The sequence below is a fragment of the Thalia democratica genome, chromosome 3 (genome assembly GCF_965202585.1).
Source record: "Thalia democratica chromosome 3, ktThaDemo2.hap1.1, whole genome shotgun sequence".
In the NCBI taxonomy this organism is placed as follows: Eukaryota; Metazoa; Chordata; class Thaliacea; order Salpida; family Salpidae; genus Thalia; species Thalia democratica.
Window position 1 is genome coordinate 31,150,681 of NC_139167.1, and position 7,680 is coordinate 31,158,360.

The 7,680-nt window shown below is 23.5% G+C and overlaps 1 pseudogene; it reads left to right on the top strand.

The window, feature by feature from the left end:
- Nucleotides 1-351: 351 nt before the first annotated feature.
- LOC145832182 (ubiquitin-conjugating enzyme E2 2 pseudogene) lies at nucleotides 352-1,008 on the top strand (annotated as a pseudogene).
- The last annotated feature ends 6,672 nt before the right edge of the window (nucleotides 1,009-7,680 follow it).

Here is a 7,680-nt window from a genome sequence, read left to right on the forward strand (position 1 = left end):
TAAGATCAAAAAACAATTAATATATAAACTTTGCGAATAGATTTTCGGTTGTGACTGACTGACGTATATTAGAAATAAGTTTTAGTCTATTAAACGCTTATTATATGGTAATCCAATAAAGTATGATCAATCCTTGTTTTAACTTGAGCTTGTCTCACGGCATACAAAAGTCCAGGCTTAGGTATTGTGTTTTTTCCTTGTTATTTTTTTCCTCGTTTTTATTTATAAAACAATATGATTTAGATTTTTTTACAACACTGAGTACAAAAACTCTCTATATTTTTCAAATAGTTTATAATGCAAACTATCAGTTTTATAAATTATGCAGCATTTGTTTAAATACTGATTATTATGTCATCCGGTCAGATAAACGAAATCGAATACAGCTTTAAAGGGAAAAGGTTGGTAAAAGAAGTTTTAAATCTTAAAACTAAGAGCAATTATGTCAATGCTCAGCGAAGTTTATCGTCTTTAGATGTTTACAATATATCGGTAAAACGCAAAAACTTCAAGAAGGCTTCTGTAGATGAGGACGATCAGGAAACTACCTTTGCATCAAAAAGACTTCAAAAAGAGCTAAAAGAGATTAATTTAAGCTCTCCAGGTTACATAAGCGCTTACTTAAAGAAAGACAACTTGTTTGAATGGGAAGCTATTATTCAAGGACCTCCAGGAACTTCTTACGAAGGCGGAACCTTCATTTTAGACTTGATTTTTCCGGCTGATTACCCGTTCAGGCCACCAAAAGTTACTTTTAAGACCAAAATATACCATTGCAATATTAATAGCGATGGTTATATCAGTTTAAATTTACTTCGTTCTCAATGGGTCCCGGCTATGACCATAGAAAAAGTTTTGCTGTCAATTCAATCCTTTTTAAGCGATTGCAACCCTGATGACTGTCTTGTGCCAGAAATAGCAGCTCAGTACGTCAACAATCGCAAAGAACACGATAGAATTTGCAGAGAATGGACAAAGAAGTACGCAACTGAAGAAGGTGACTTTTAGTGGCTTCATTGAACGAAGTACTGTAACTTATTTGAACATTTGTACTTTATACCATGTAATGTAGTATAGAATATTTTATGTTTTTAAGTTCAGTAGTATTTAGATGTAATAAAGTTTAATCTAGAAAATACATTGTTTGTATTTATATCACAATGATTTAATTATCTTTAAGTTTTTCTTTAACTTTTCTATTAATGCTAGTAAAATAAATTCTATAATGTAAAATGGTAAAACATGTATAAAAACAAGGCTTTGAAAAAAAAAGAATACAAAAATTATTAACCTTATCGGACAAAATAAAGTTTAATTGTAACTGACATGTTTTTTAGTATTACATTTAACAAAAAGTTAAAAATATTGTGTATATATTTAAATTGGTAGAAAAGTAAAATCTTAACATTTTAAGAAAGAAAGAAAAATGTGAAAGCTCACAACTATGGTGAATGGATTGGTGTTAAGAAAGACCTTACGGTCATCGAACCTCAAACCATTTTTTTTTATAACTATTTTTGAGAAGTTTTAGTTAAAATAATAAAAAAGAAACTTAAGATCAACAAAATATCAATAATTTTGTTAATTATTTTTTAAATTTTTAAGACTATTATTTAAATTAACTCGATAAGTAAAAAACATTAAAAGAAGATTGGTATGCACTGTTTTTTATACCCATTTCTGCAAATATTTATGTTACATTATTTAATAGTTTAATTAAATATAAACCATAGTCTATCATGGTCACCACACCGTATCCTCCCACTAGATTTCAATTATTACGATCATGTACGTTCAAATTTTTCTTGTTGCTCATTTTACAAGAACAACAACGAAAAATGCAATAAAATTCTTAAAGTTCCTTAATAACAAAAAAAGGATAAGTCGTAGAAATGCAGCAAAAAAAAAAAAACATATGTCTGATCTCTAAATATAAAAATATGAATAAAACAAAAACTATAAACTATACTGTACTTTAAGAACATCTGTAAACTTTTTTAGTATGTGATTAACTTTATTTAAAAAAAAATTAAAGTACTTCTTGTATATGTTAATGCTCAATTATGATTGCTTATTCTCATAGCTATAATTGCTGTAAAAACTTAAGGCAATGTAAGTATCTACCTAAGATGAAAAATACTTTTTAATGTACTAGTATATTTTGAAAATAACTTGACAAATATCTAATAAACTTTACATAAAAATAAGTTTCAAAGTAAAATATAACTTTTAAAGTAAACTTGATAATGGATCAAGAAATTCTTTATATGGTTATATAGTTAAAAAAGAAATAAAAAATCACAATAAAAAATACTAGATACACTATCAAATAATACTGTACATACTTAAAAACATTTATTACTTGTATAATGGACTCATCAGCTGTTTTTTTCTAAATAATAATATTAATAATCTAACATATAAATAAATTTCAAATTATTAAAGATATTTAAATACTATATTGTACCTCTGTAAAAATTAACTCTATTTATCTTACTCATAAATCAATATTAGAATTTAGTTAAGTAAAATAAAAACTAAGCAAACCTTTTTTAGCCACATAGTCAATTAAAACAAAACAGTAACACTAAATCCCAAATTTAGAAAAAAAAACCATAACTAAGCCAATATTGCCCACACCCAGTCAAACCACCATCAATTAACCAAAGAATAGATTACAAATATACCAATACCAAATATTTATCTTATTTGTTAAAAAAAGTCGAGAAAATTAAGCTATTCTTGAGAGCTCGTAATAATTAAAGTAGCTTTTAAATAATCTTTACCTGCTATAATCTTGTAAACAAAAGGAATGTATCGATTAAAAATAAATAAATTTTAAAGTTAAAGTGGTATGTTTTGTAACAATACATGCTTAGGATAAAATGTTTATGTTGACAAATACCATTAAAGTTGTACATAAAAAAGTAAAGCTAAAACTAAAAATATATCATTTATAAGCACCCAGCAGGTGGGTTACCGGCAGCTTTGAAATATTTTATGAATTTTTTTAACTAGAAGTATCTGTAAAAAAGTTTGTTTAATCTAAGTAAAGGTGATAAATGTAAATTATAAGTGATAAAATTAATTTACTCAGGAAAAGTTTTGTGAGAGACAATTGTACATATGTTTACGGTACTATAATACTATATTCCTTTTACGGTTTTTAATTAGTTTCAAAATATACTATGTCGACAGATAATATAAACAATTTAGCAAATTATTTTGACGATAAAGCTGTAAATAGTATTTTTAAAAATTTGATTTTTTTATGGATTTGTTGTATTCTAAAGTCTGTACTTTTGATTCTATTCTGAAGTTTGAACAGAATACACACAAATTTTTTCATACTTTTGAAAAGTTGTATAGAAAACCAAAAACTAATCTAAAGCTTTGATTTTAAGATTTCTTTAATACTTTATGACATGTAACCATAATTTTTTCAAAGAATGCTCCGTAAAATATTATAAGCTTTTTGTTTGAATAAAAATTTTAAGTTCAGTTATAAATTTGTTGGAAAACTAAAAGTGAAAAAAGTAAAACCATTAAGTTTTTTCCGGAGTTTTTACACAGAAGAGTATATTTTAAAATTGATATACCCTTTTAAGTTTTAATCTGTCATTTACTACATATGATATTTTATATAAAAAAAACATTCTTTGATTCCTCAGTATAGTAAAAGAAACAATTTTCAATTATAACAAATTAAGATATTAAAATATAGTATTTTCCACTACATATAGCTCCACTCAGTTCAGATTTCGGTATGCTAACCATAAAAAATTTTTAAAGGTGGTGTATACTAAAATGAGACTGAGCTTTCGAAGTATGTTTGCGGCCTAAAGCGCAAAAGCATTGATTAACTTGGGAGGTTATAAAAAGAGCGCAGACAATAGCAGATGATAATAACCCTGTTTGTTGGATGTGCTTAAAAAAAACAAACAGCCGTTGTGTATGCGTTAAAAAAGGAAGGAAATAATGAAGCGAATTTATATCGTCTTGTCGACATATGAAAAAGCTCCTCTTAAAATACAATAAACTTTGAAGTATTTTATAGTAAATTAAATGTTGTTTTTGTGAATTTTAGTTGTTTGATTAGTAAGATTGAAGAATGATTTTTGTACTGATTTTTTATATTACTTAACATTACGTCATACTGTTTTTTTTTGCATAACTTTTGCATCTTTGTTTATTGCAGTGCTTTTTATTTTGAATTTAACTGGCTGATGATTAAAGCTTTATGAAAAATTAAAGCCTTATGATACATATGTACTAGTATTTTTAAAATCGTATCTTTTCAATAAATTATTTAAAAACCCTTCAAGTTGGCTTTGTAGAAGGAGTTCAAGTTTGAACATTAACCTTAACTCATATATAATATATACATATATGTATATTGGCTTGTGTTTTTCAAACAATCAGTTTCATTCTGTAAAAACTATTACAAAGTATCTAACTTAAAAGGGTATAAAATGTAACACAATAAATTATATAAATACAGTAAATGTCATATTTGTTATAGACTTTAAATTAGTCTTTAAATGCGTACTTAACAAAAAGTGCATATCAAATTTTTGTCATTACAAAGTTTTATAATAAAAAAAATCATTATTAAAAAATTTGTTGATTGTTGCTATCAAAATAATAAAACTTGCAATTTGTATTTACCAACTAGTTCTCAAAAAAATTTTGAAACTTTATAATGGATTTATTAATCAGAAATCTGTAGTTTTTAACAAACTGTATTTGAAACTATACAAAACGAATGCATAAAAGTAATTAAAAAGTTTAACAACTTTGAACTTCTTTAAACTTAAATACTTTACCTTAACTGAAATTTAAAGCAATTTGTCGCGTTTAAAAAAGTAAAAAAAAACTTGTAAAAGAAAGAATCCTACTAAGCTGTGCATAAAATATTTACTTGATAAAATAATAATATTTGAAACTAAATGTTCTGATTAACTAGAACTAGTGATTTTATTACTGTCAGTTTGAAGTTACGACAGCTAACCAATATATTTTTAGTCTATTAAATGCTTAAATTAAGTCTAATACTGATAGAAATTTACTACAATTTCTATTAAATACAATTTTGGTGGTATAACTTAGTTTTAAATATAAAAACTTATTTGCTTTAAAACATTGAATATGTTAATCAAAGCTTTTGTAAGCTTTAGAATTTTTAAAACCTAATAATATTTGTTTATGATATATTTCTTAAGTTATTAAAGAAATATTTTAAATATAAAAGCAGTATTGTTTATGACAAACTCAGAGGAATATTAAGATATAAATAAAAACAAAATTTGTTATAATGATTATTTTACTTTATTAGCGTGTTGTTTGTTTTTTTGTATGGAGTTAATCAAACTTGAATTAAATTAAATTTCACACAATTTAAACTGAAAATTAGTTTTTATGTAGCATTTAAGTGGCGTCTTATGTGCATAAAATAATTGAGTCTGCAACATAAATTAAATAAGGTTAAATTTTTAAAGAAGTTCTTTATATTAGCCAATAATACTTGACTTAAATGACTGAGCGAAATTAAGTTATACTAAAACATAACTTAGAAATCTAAAAAAAAAAAATGTTTCAAATTAACTATATTAAACTTATAAAGTCTTGATTAAAAAAAGTATTAAAACACACTATATTTTACTGAAACTTACTAAATCGTAACTACAGTAAAACGCATTTTAGTGTGACGGAATGTAATAAAACATATGTCATGAATTATTAAAACTTTTAAATTTATAACCAACTTTAAGTACTTCAATTTAAATAAGTAAACTTAAGTAAAATGTATTTGGTACAAAAAAATTGAAAATTTATACTTAGAACTAACAAACCTAAAAGATAAATAAATAAAATAAAGTATACAAAACTATATCAACCTGTGTATAATTCTAAACTGGAACAAAAAAATGTTAATAAAAAAAGCTAAAAAAAAGAAATCACAAAAAGTATTTAAAAGAAAAATTACATAATTATAATTATAGGTAATGTTTCTATAAATATATGATTAAAAATAGAATGGTTTTAATTACTAACATTTTTAGCGCTACCTAAAATTAAAAAAATGCGTTATAAAATCTTGCTTACGCAATAAAATAAAAGTCACAATTATTCGCTTCAGTTTCAAGTATAAATTAAAGATAATTTTTTGTAAAGTCTTTTTTACGGTTTTGTTGTTTAGTAAGTGTAAATTTTAAAAGTTGTAGTAAGTACAACTAAAATTTATTAAAAGCAATAAGAAATGTTCGCTTAACAAACTTGAATACTTGTTTTATTTAAAGTTAATTTTAAAAATTAATTTTAACCATCTAAGCTTTGAAGTTATTAGGTTTAGACCTATATTTAAGTCTTTAAAAATAAAAAACAAAATTATGATATGACTAATTTTATAAAGCTAAAAATACTTTTAGAATTCATTTTGCAGCAAAGTTACATACATCATAAAATGTTATATAACAAAATTAGATGTTTTAGTGTAAGTTATAAAATTTTTATGTAATGTTGTAGGTATATTGACCAATAAAATAAAAAAAAACATGTTTGCTTATTTAGAATCTACTTGATCAACAAAAACTAAGAAAGATTTAAATTTAAAATTGCTATTTGTGGTTATAAAAAAATTATATTGATAAAAATCATCACAAAACTAAACGCAAAAAAAAAAAAACTTCAAATTTGAAAAACTGAAAATTATTGCTACTTCTAATATTAGTATCGTGTTGACGTAAGTAGTAAAAACCACGAATACCAGTTTCTAGTTTTACTTTCTGAACAATACAGTTTCTTTAGTAATTTCTGTGTTCTTGTTGCATTTCTAGTTTTTAAACCTGCGAAACATAGCGGAATTAATGTTTTAAATATTAAAATAATGATTAATTCATAAAAGTAAATGTGTGCTAAACATTAAAAAAAAATTGTTATTGTTATGTAAAACGTATTGTGCTTGTGATAAAGAAAACATTTAACTTTTTCTATAGTTTATAAATGTTTGTTTTTGAGTTCCTAATATCACTTTTACTTACGTAAAAACTACATAAAATAAAATACAAAAAAACTTCAAAAATGTTTAATAACAAGTGTATTTTTAAAATTAAAGCATTTACTGTGGTTAAAAGTTTAACAAATAGTCGTGAGTGTAAATTTAAATTTTAATTATTTATGAAAACACTAAATATTTTATTGTGACAAGAAGTATATTTAAATAATTTAATTTATGTTTAATTTTATTATTTTTTTATCTAAATTTAAGATTTTGATAACGTTTGTTTATATATTTGATAACTTTATAAACGTATTGAAATATACTTCTTTAATGTTATAAAATATATTGAACAAAAAAAAAACTAATTAGTTTTAATTAGTGCAATACACAATTAAAAACTTCTAATTCTTTTTATCTTTTTTTTTCAAACAAACTATTAACAAATAAAAACCTAGTATTATGGCAATTTAAAAAGTTATAAGTTTTTGAAATCTAAAAGTTTTTACTTTTACTTTCGAGTAAAAGTGATTTTATTGAATTTTTAAAATTTCTCAACTTGACTCGAAACAATTTTCAAATAAGAAATTTTCTAAGTAAATATGTTTGCTTATTAAATTTAATTTCAGATTAAAAGTACTGTCAAACAATTTTGTCTTTACACTGTAAAATAAAAAAAAAAT